Source organism: Etheostoma spectabile, chromosome 17, assembly GCF_008692095.1.
Source record: "Etheostoma spectabile isolate EspeVRDwgs_2016 chromosome 17, UIUC_Espe_1.0, whole genome shotgun sequence".
NCBI lineage: Eukaryota > Metazoa > Chordata > Actinopteri > Perciformes > Percidae > Etheostoma > Etheostoma spectabile.
The window spans coordinates 10,977,622-10,987,391 of record NC_045749.1 but is presented as its reverse complement, the minus strand read 5'-3'; the positions used below and the strand labels follow the sequence as shown (position 1 = coordinate 10,987,391).

Below are 9,770 nucleotides of genomic sequence, written 5' to 3'. Positions count from 1 at the left end.
AATATTTACCAGACATTTTGCTTTTCTTTAGAAGTTTGCCAATCTGATGTAGCTTGAAGATAATAAGGCATACTCCGTCATTATATCAATTTTTGTTACCCAGATATTTCAGCCCATGTTAGTAATGATGAGCAAAAAGCAAACGAACCAAGGGCAGAGCCTGGCACCATTGATCAAACACTGTCACTTAAGCACCGCTAATCCCACAGACACACACACACACACACACACACACACACAACACCCCCACACATAACTAACCACACAATGTATGCACAAATCTGTGCATACATGTATACACATGCATGAATGCGCCAAAATACATGCATAAGTGCACATATTACACAGAGAGAAACACACAGGCAAAGTAACAAAACGTAATGGGGTGTGATTATGGAAAATTATATTCACCATGTACTCTGTGTTATATTAAGATATTTTGATATTTCCCAGAAATTCATCACTGGTGTATATGTTTCTTTAGCAAGCAAAATATACATTATCTCATTTGAATGACTTTCAATGACATTAAGTCCGTTCAGATCTAGTTAATAGTCCATAAATAATCTATTATTCAAGACTGCCAGAGCTTTGGACTTATACGTGACAAATTCCTCTATTTTAATATATACTGTATTCAGGGGTTTGGGAATATGCTATGGAATTTAATGAATGAACGCCCCACTTTAATGAACACTATTGTTTTGTTCAATGCCTTTTTTGACTAAGTGGATATATTGCTTATACATATCACATCATGTTCTTTTTATTGGAGCCTCTAGTTAAGTGGTCTACAAAGTACAACACTACAAAGCTAATATAAAAAGCTAATTTTCGTTTACAATGATTATAAAATGGCACAAAACGAAAAGCAGTGTTGTAATATCTATTTTTTCATACCCTCTTGACTATTCCCTTTAGAGACGATCAAGAAGATCTTCATGCACTCGGCTGTGGTCACAAGTAGTCATGACTTCTTGACACCAAGAACTATGCCTGACAGCTACCAAAGTATAGCTACTGGCTCTGAGTTGTAAAACTCCATGACCTGGGAGGAATGAGGACACCAGGAGAGTGGATAAAAGGTCAAACAACTGCCTCGTGGTTAGGCAAGAGGTGAGGGTGAGGGTTCCATTTAGATGTTAAAAAAAAGTAAAGGCCAAAATGCCTGAGAAGTAGTCACTGAGGGGTCAAAGTGCAAACAGAGTGCAATGGGCACAGAGGGGAGGAGTGAAGAATGCACAAAGGAGAAACAACAAAGAATGCAAAACTGACATGGAGGACTTCCTTCACTGAAGTTTTCCTCCAATTAAGGATGCATGAAAGGGAAGAGGTGAGGATAAGATTAAAAAGAAAAGAGGTGGAAGTGTTTGCCCCCCTGCCACACATGTTCTTTGATCTGCACAGACAATGATGCTGTTGTTGAGATCATGCTGTCCATTGCTAACTAAATGCGGACAAAACAAACTCCAAGCCCAGGCAGCTCTGCATCATGTTAAAACAACAGCATAATTTCCCCAGAGGTCCAACATATTCATAACAGCCTTTCAACACTTGATAGGTTACTAAATTGACCAAAGGCAACCTTAAACACAGTCAGAAGTTAAACATGATGGCTTTTTAAGAAAAAAAGAGGTTGATAATAAAATAAAGAGTCAGAACAAAAGGAGTGCAATGCAACCCATAAGAAGCTAGAGAATATATTCCCTGTGTTATTATACCTAAATAAAAGATTCTGCTGTCGGAGAAAATATGATCTGCACAACCGTAGCTGACAATGTTAAAAATATCCAGCAGAATTTGGGCGGCCTCTAGCTCGCCCAGTAAGAGCGTGCGCCCCACGTAGTCCTTGGCAGACGCCCGGGTTTGAATCCAACCTGCAGCCCTTTGCTGCGTGTCATCGTCTCTCTTTCTCTCCCCTTTTCCTGTCTATCCACAGTCACTATCAAATAAAGGGACAATCTTTACAAAAAAAATGTCCAGCAGAATAGAATATAAAGATATAAAAAATGTCTTTATCCAAAACAATAACGACCACAAAAACAGTGACTTTTTTGTGGCCACTTAAACTACAAGACAGCCTAAACACACTTATAGTAACATTTAGGACAAGGTTGGGTTCTTTAGGTAGAAATTAAACAGTGAGAAGCTACCTCTTTCACAGCAATGGGGCACTAAGGCAATAAATGAACACAAATCAAGAAAATGTTTAAATGTTCCTGTATATCAGATTTAATGCAATTAAACTAGTACTAAAACAAATGAGTGTGCAAATATAGTTTAAATATGACATTATACTGCATGGCCACTATAGTCTAAAAGAAAGATCAAGTAAAACACTGCAGGGGCAATCTTAAGGACAATTGCACAGATTTAGGTTCCAGTAATGCAATTTATAGTTCATCATCTCCCCTTTAATTTAAGAGGCCACTTAACAAGCTAAGTATATCCCATGGAACAGGACACAGCAAAGGGAATATCTCTTCAGCATATTGTTAAAAGAAATGCATCAACAGAGCAGAAACACAATGGGCAATTAACAAAGCTCCAAATAGCCATAAATCCTTCATTAACAAACCATCCTGTCAAACAGCGCTATGGTTGCAAGCACGGCCCAAATTCCCCACCAGTCAGCCAGGCTTATTTTGTTAACATGAGCATATGTTAGAAACCTAGAAGAGAATGTAAACACCATTCTATAAGATCTCTTAGCTGTCACTTACAGGAGAGATCGCCCCTTCTGATTAGAGCCAAAGCAATACAGGCTTAGCTGAACTAATATTTGTACGGCCAAGATAAATTGCTCAAGCTTTGTTTTACCACATGCTAGACACTGAGTAGTAGTAGACACAGTTAGGCCTCTCCACCCGCTAGGACTAATGTCCTCTCTGACAAAGAGTACTACATGTACAAAGTACTGAGCAGAGACACCAGAGCAAATTAACTGGATCTGCTGTTCTTGATTCCCCCAAAATATATAGTTTAGAAAAAAGTAGTGACTTTGTGCTGTATTTCATTTTTTAATCAAGCTATTCATTACATGAACAGCTCAATTGAATGGAACCTGCAGAAGGTTGGCATACACAAAACATAGATCCACAGAGATGAAAGTCCTCTCAACAAGTCTGCTGTGCTGTTTTAGAACTGATGCTGTATAACAATACACTCACAAACTTTGACAGGTAGTAACTCAGTCAACAGTAAATGCCATCTTTTATCAGATCATAAAATCTGCTTGTAGGCATTTAATTTTCCTCCCTCTTGTTTTAACGGGGAAACAGGCAGCCTAGAGTAACCGTGTTTTGTTTTTATAGAGGTTACAGGAAAGGTAGAGTGTGTGTAAACATGGCTAAGCCAAGCACTTATGGATTTGTTTTTGCCTGCGAGCGACAACAACATAGGGAAGTGTCAGTCTTGTGAAAGCAGGTATGAGTGTTCTACTGATTTTACTTGACAGATGAATAGAAGAAAGCATGCCTTTATTAGTTCCCTTGAAGGGAAGATTGCAAATGAATGTTTGTTTTCAGATAGTTACTATGCTAATGTGTCAAAGCAATATATATTCTGCAACTTAAAGCTGGCTTAATGCTTTGTCACGTTGTGATGGATTAATCCTCACATTTAACCCCTCATTAGGATACTGCACACTTCCAAAACACCAATCTCCATGTGAGTGACCCTGTCTTGCAGATAGTTTGATCGGTGTTCCTCAGAAGGCAATATGCTGATAAAGGCATCAGTCAAACGACCTTATATCCCGTCCAGTGCTGTGCCCCTCCTTTGCCTTAAGGGGCAGCCTTTACTTACTTCACTTCTATTAAAAGGCCTCTGTGTCTGGGTTAAGTTGGCTGAGAAGTAGGCCTTACCCCAGCCATTGCATCACCCTACCCTTTACGGTTTAGTAAAAGAACTTCATCCTCTGGCATGCCCTTATAAACACTATTCACTGTGCACCCACTATTTGAGGTCAGAAGTTCAGCACCCAGGTTTTAACAGTTAAGGCCGAGCTGTGAACTTGTGACCTCCTGGAGTGAGTAGGAAGGGGAAGAGAACAGGAGAAAAGAAAAAGAAGAGGGGGGGAGGGGGTCATCTCTTCAATGCAGAATGGCTAGATTTACAGCTGCAAGCTGACTGCATTGCAAGCACAGCAGAAAACACCTGATAGCATCTCCTTGGGGGAGGAACCGCCCGACCCCTTTGTTGTCTCACTAACAGTCATCCCAGCACCATAAATCATGTTAATTACTTGACTGATGGAATAAATCTTTAAAAAGTCAGTCTGTGGCAGTGAGGCTTGGAACAGGAGGTTCCCGCACTGCAGTTCTGCTTGCTCTGCGTTATCTGTCATCCCACAGTCACTGTGTAATCTGTCCATTTGTTGTTGTCTGAGCGGGACTTTTGAAGATGGGGACAGGCTGAGGGAGGGCTGGGTGTTTGTGACACAGACATCTTTCAGTAATCCATCTTCCTACGGGTGGTCTCTAAGGGTGGATTTCATAAAAGAAGCTAATGTTAAACTAAGGATCAGCAGGTTGATGTGTTGAAATGCAAATTCTTTATTTAAGCCATAACTAAAAGTCAGAGGAAGTCTTAAATCAACTAAATCACAGTTTCTGCCTGCTTCTGAGATGAAGATTTAAAAGCTAGATAAATCTCCAAGCATTCAGACTGCAAAAAAACATAATTGTATGAAAAAGAGGATGAAGTTCTTTTTGAAAGCCATCTCCTGTAAAAGCTTCCACAAATTACATATTTATTTCCATTTGCATGCTACCAGACTACATGGAATCAGCAACAGTCCAACTCAGAGCAACAGAGCAGCATGCCAAAGACATGAAAGGTCATTCACACACAATAACAATCCCTCCAAGAGTGCACTCACAGGCTTGTGGGTAATTACAGTTCTTTTGCTGGAGTGTTTTGTGTTTCGCTTTGCTTGTTCTGTCTCAAAAGCTAACAACCACTCATTATTCACGGTTTGAGTTGGGCTTTTTTTCCTTCAGCAGGGCAAATTACACACAAGAGTGACAGCTCTCAGTGAAAGAGAGGACCAGGAGCCTTGCCGGGTTCTGGTAAGTGCAGTCTTAAATCAAGGGGGCAGGGACGCTGACTGCAGCCCCACAGTCTGTTGACTTTGTGGCAAGGGCAGCAAAGGGTTGAAAACATGGATATACTGTACTCTTACAGTGCCCACTACAATAAACTGCCTTACAGAGCAGGCATCAAGTCTCGATGGTATACTGCTCAAAACTCTATGGCTTAAAAACTGTGTAATCAATCCATTGCTGGTGCTTCTGGTCCAAACACAAAAAGAGCTGTCCTAATTCTAAGACAGTTTATTGAGGTGTAGGTCTGTGCGTGTGTGAGTGCGCATGCACGTGTGTGCGTGCGTGCGTGGTCTGTGGGTGTGTGTGTAAAGACTTGGAGCCCTTCAGGCCTTCCCTGGCACCACACAGGAAGGCTAGCACAGACAACCAAAACTTGCATATACTGCATGGCTAGTTTGGGGAATGCTTCTCCGTTGGAAGGATTCATGATGGCAAACAGAGGGTAATGAAACCCAGAGAGATATTTACTGTCAGTGTCAGAGTGTATTATCCCGGGGAGGAAAATGGGGTCAACTAGAAATACTTGGTGAAAACTGGGTGTTGTCTCTTGTCTGAAAGGGAGAGAAAACAGCCTTCCCTCTGTGTCACAAGAGATCTCAAAAAGTGAGGTCAGTGTCGAAGCATCAAGCATCAATAAGGCTGAAATAAATGAGCAATTGACTAAGAACGTCTGAAGTTCTGATTATTTTACTGCAGCATTTTGCCCATGGTGCACTGTTTAATTACTTTGCTATGGTCCATAACGTTTACTGTGCAGCTGATGTGGCATCTCCTATTTAGAGTGTACACAAGGCCACACTGTGAACATCTAGATGAGATACACTCTTCATACAGAAAGAACTAGGGGCTTTTTCTGATGAATATGCCACCGTCGGGTATCAAATTCAATGACAGAACATTTTTTACGATACAGTAATTTCACAGCTTAGGTATTGACCAAAAACAATTATTCTGCCTGTTGTACTTGCTCGCTGGCTGAGCCCCACATAACAAAACTTGAGCATCGCGTTTTAATAGTAATCCACTGAAACATCGCTGTAGACTTGCTTGGTTTCCAAGAGCTATTGATCACCAGTTGTAACAGCAGATATTCACTTCATTTATATTTATTTAAACACTGATCATAACTTAGAGATGAGTAGTTGTATGTTGATCTCTCAAATCAGTAGTAGTTTAAAACTATAAAAAGTATTTGTAGGACAAGATATTATATTACCTAAGGTAATATAAAAAAGGTATAATTTTTTTATTTCATAGGGAAACAAAATAGTTTTTTTCTATGCATTTATATTTCCCTATTAGCGCTTCATACGGATATTTCACCCATACAAAATCACTATGATCCAGCTCCCCTTCAGTCTGTTCGGTCATTTTCACATCAAGGATTATCGTGATAATGCAAGTCAATGTTGCAGTATTGATCATGGCATTAACCTTGAATGCTTAAGAAAGGCTCATCAATACAATCAAACAAAAATGAATGAGCTGTCCAAACAAGCTTCTCTGCACATAATTATTGCATCCACAAGATCATAAAAGCACAGAACTGAATTGGATGGGTTCACGGTGCTACGGCAAACACTCCTGTGATGCTCAGTTTGAAGAGGAGCACAGGGGTATAATATTAAAACCAGACAAGTGTTGATGCATTCCCATTCACACACGACTCCACTGAACCAGAGTCCATGAGCACATTCAATTATTCTTCTCCTAAGCCATTACAGGGAGAATGGCTAATATTATCCCCGCCTAATGGCAGATAATACACAATATTCGGGAGTTCAGTGTACTAAGCATTTGCACAAGCCTTAGTAAAGTCCCATACTTAATCATGCATCTAGTACTCTGGGGAGAAGGTTGGAAAAACCAAAGGCAACATTTCTGTTGGTACTGGCACCAAGCTACAGTAGAACTGCACATGTTCATCAGAGGCAGGGATAGAGATGTAGTTTCTGTTACTGTACAAGTTTTAGGATTATAAATCAAGCTTTTTGTTGTGACGGATTGTGTATTCTGCAAGAACAACATGCTTTAACTTAAAGGACAATAAAAGCCAAAGGAAGGAGAATTAAGGAAGTAAAGTTGTGACAGATATTATACAACTTTAACACAAACAACAAAGACTACAACTGACCTAGGATAAGCAAGGCGCTTCATGAACATCAAATTCTTCTAGAACTTGTATCCATAATTCTGCGCTACCATTTCCTCTTGGGAACAAACTTAAATAGATCACATTGGTTAAGATACAATATCCATCACAGCACCCCCATTCCTCTCAAATGCATAATTTCTATGGGTGATGTGTTGCAGTTCCTAATACATCAACATTATTTATGGTTTGACTTTATAAAAGTAAGTACATAATTTATGGGCCTAAATTAATGCACTACCTTCCGTGTGCTGTCTGTTTTTCAGAGATCCAAAGCCAGATTGCCGCATGCCAAAACTATGGAGCAATCCCATTTACAGCAGAGAGCACACAGCAGCCATGATTTATGACAGTAAATTAAAAAGTATGAAAAATTTATGACAGCAATTTATGGGTAGTCATAAAACTATTATGAAACTTTGAAGTGGTGTTTTGTCCTTTTGCATGTAAGTGATGCAAGATGATCCAATGTTACAGAAATATCCTAACTCCGCTTATTTGTAAAATGATCACCGCTAACAGTGTGTATTTGAAATAGGTAAGATAAATGACAGATCATTTTATTGAATTCTAATAAATAGCAGTGTTTTAAAAATCAACACATCAATACAGCCAGTGTATGCTTGCTAAGTGTGTATTCAACTTCTCTTTTGCATTAAAATCGAAGCCGCAGCTGGCATTTGAGTGGATGCCAGGTCATGATTGAATGAAAGCCCATCCTTGACTGACAAATGATATATTAAGCTTTCAGTCAGCAGGGGGAGAAGCCAGGCATGTCAGTTACCAGCTACAGCAGAAACTCCACTTGTCAATCTGCCATTGGCAGGGCTAAACAAGATCTGAAATGTTAAAAGCCCTGCACACCGTAGTTTTTCACTTCCTTGTGCGTCCCAGGCACTTAGACATATCAGCCATGTGACGGCTATGAATCAGTGTCTGCCATGAATGTCAGAGTATCGCATTTATAAGTGAAATACCATTTGTTAGGCCTGTGGGTATGCTCCTCCGGTTTCATGCAGGATATGAGTGAACATCAAAATGACAGACAATTGACTTCTGAATATTAATGAAAAAGTGACCTTCATGAGGAAGAATATGTCAGGTATATCGTCATGACACATTTCCTATGGGCAAATTAGACGTACCCATTCAAATGGCAGTGTTAAAGTTAGTGTTTATGTGTGTAATTATGTTTGTGTTTAGTCCGTGTGTGGGCCATTAATAAAGATCTGAGTGTGCTTTTGACGGAGGTATGTGGGCAGTGTTGGGCAGCTCTGAGTGGCCCTCTCCTTGACTCTGAGGTGTTGATTATGGATGATTAATGGTGCAAAGGAACCGGGAGAGAAAGGTCATCTCCTGGGTTTTAGAGGGAGCAGCTACATTGGGAGTAATTAAGACACTTGTGTAAGCATGATTAATACGCACACACTGAAGGCTGTGCATGGCAAACACGGCAACCAGATGGTTGACTTTTCAAATAAGAAATATAATTCAAAATAGCAAGATATAATACTGGCTATATGACATTTTACAATTACATGGGAGACTAGATATAATTATATATAGCAGCTTACCTATTTTGAAGAAATTGACCCAATCAGCATTGTACAGGATCCAGCAAAGTAGGCAGACATGAAAAAGAGGAAAAGTAACAAAAACATACATTATTAAAATCTATTACAGCATGTTATCTTAATCTCAAAAATACACAAATATGCTAATACCTCATATAACTTAACATGCACTCAAATGTGTGACATGTTTCTACGTACATTGCTGAGTATAGGAACCCCTGCTTAAGCTGAATAAAAAGAGGAATAAAAAAAAATCATCTTTTGGAAATTGATCCTGATAAAGTTCCCTTGGCCTTTGGAATTAAATTAGCCCCACATCATCACATACCCTTCACCATACCTGGAGCATGGGGTACTTTCCATAAAATCCTTTCTCAATGCAAATTCCAAAGGCCAAAGGAACTTTATCAGGATGCATAGTATCCTGGATCCATGAAACAACTAGCCTTAAAAAATAAAAATGTGCCTGCCTCTATGGGAATTTTACATTGGGGTGTGTAAACTTATGCCCCTTGTATTTTAAGAAAAACAAAGAAACTTGGAGTCCTTAAAGGTTGGAGTTTTTATCCTTTTTGAATTAAGACATTAAGATAAATTTCCAAAAGATGATTTTTTTATTCCTCTTTTTAGTCAAATTAAGCAGGGGTTCCTATACTCATGAGCAGCACTGTACATGATTGATGCAGCTGATATTTTACATGGCTATAATAGTTCAGATTAGCATTTGAATATGAAGACGAGCCAACCTAAGATGACCCATTGCCACACAAAATCAATCAACATCAATATGTTCCCACCACAGTCTTCTGTCTTCCACATCAGCACATCCTGTAACCAGCTTATTCTCATATTACACTTGCCTTCATGTGTCATATAGCATATGCTCATGGGCAACCCATCAGGTTGCACTTATTCTACAGCAATGCAGTCTTAACT

At 39.5% G+C, this 9,770-nt stretch overlaps 1 protein-coding gene and 1 long non-coding RNA gene across 4 annotated transcripts in view; one reads left to right on the top strand and one right to left on the bottom strand.

Annotated features, from left to right (window-relative positions):
- The window catches only part of LOC116705370 (uncharacterized), a 14,478-nt gene extending 5,745 nt beyond the window's left edge, over positions 1-8,733 (top strand). The window contains exons 3-4 of the long non-coding RNA XR_004335921.1: positions 4,585-4,587; positions 8,722-8,733. This is a non-coding gene — a long non-coding RNA (uncharacterized LOC116705370). The remainder of the gene's footprint in view (positions 1-4,584; positions 4,588-8,721) is intronic.
- The window catches only part of lrmda (leucine rich melanocyte differentiation associated), a 218,034-nt gene that overhangs the window by 150,294 nt on the left and 57,970 nt on the right, over positions 1-9,770 (bottom strand). The window lies entirely within an intron of this gene.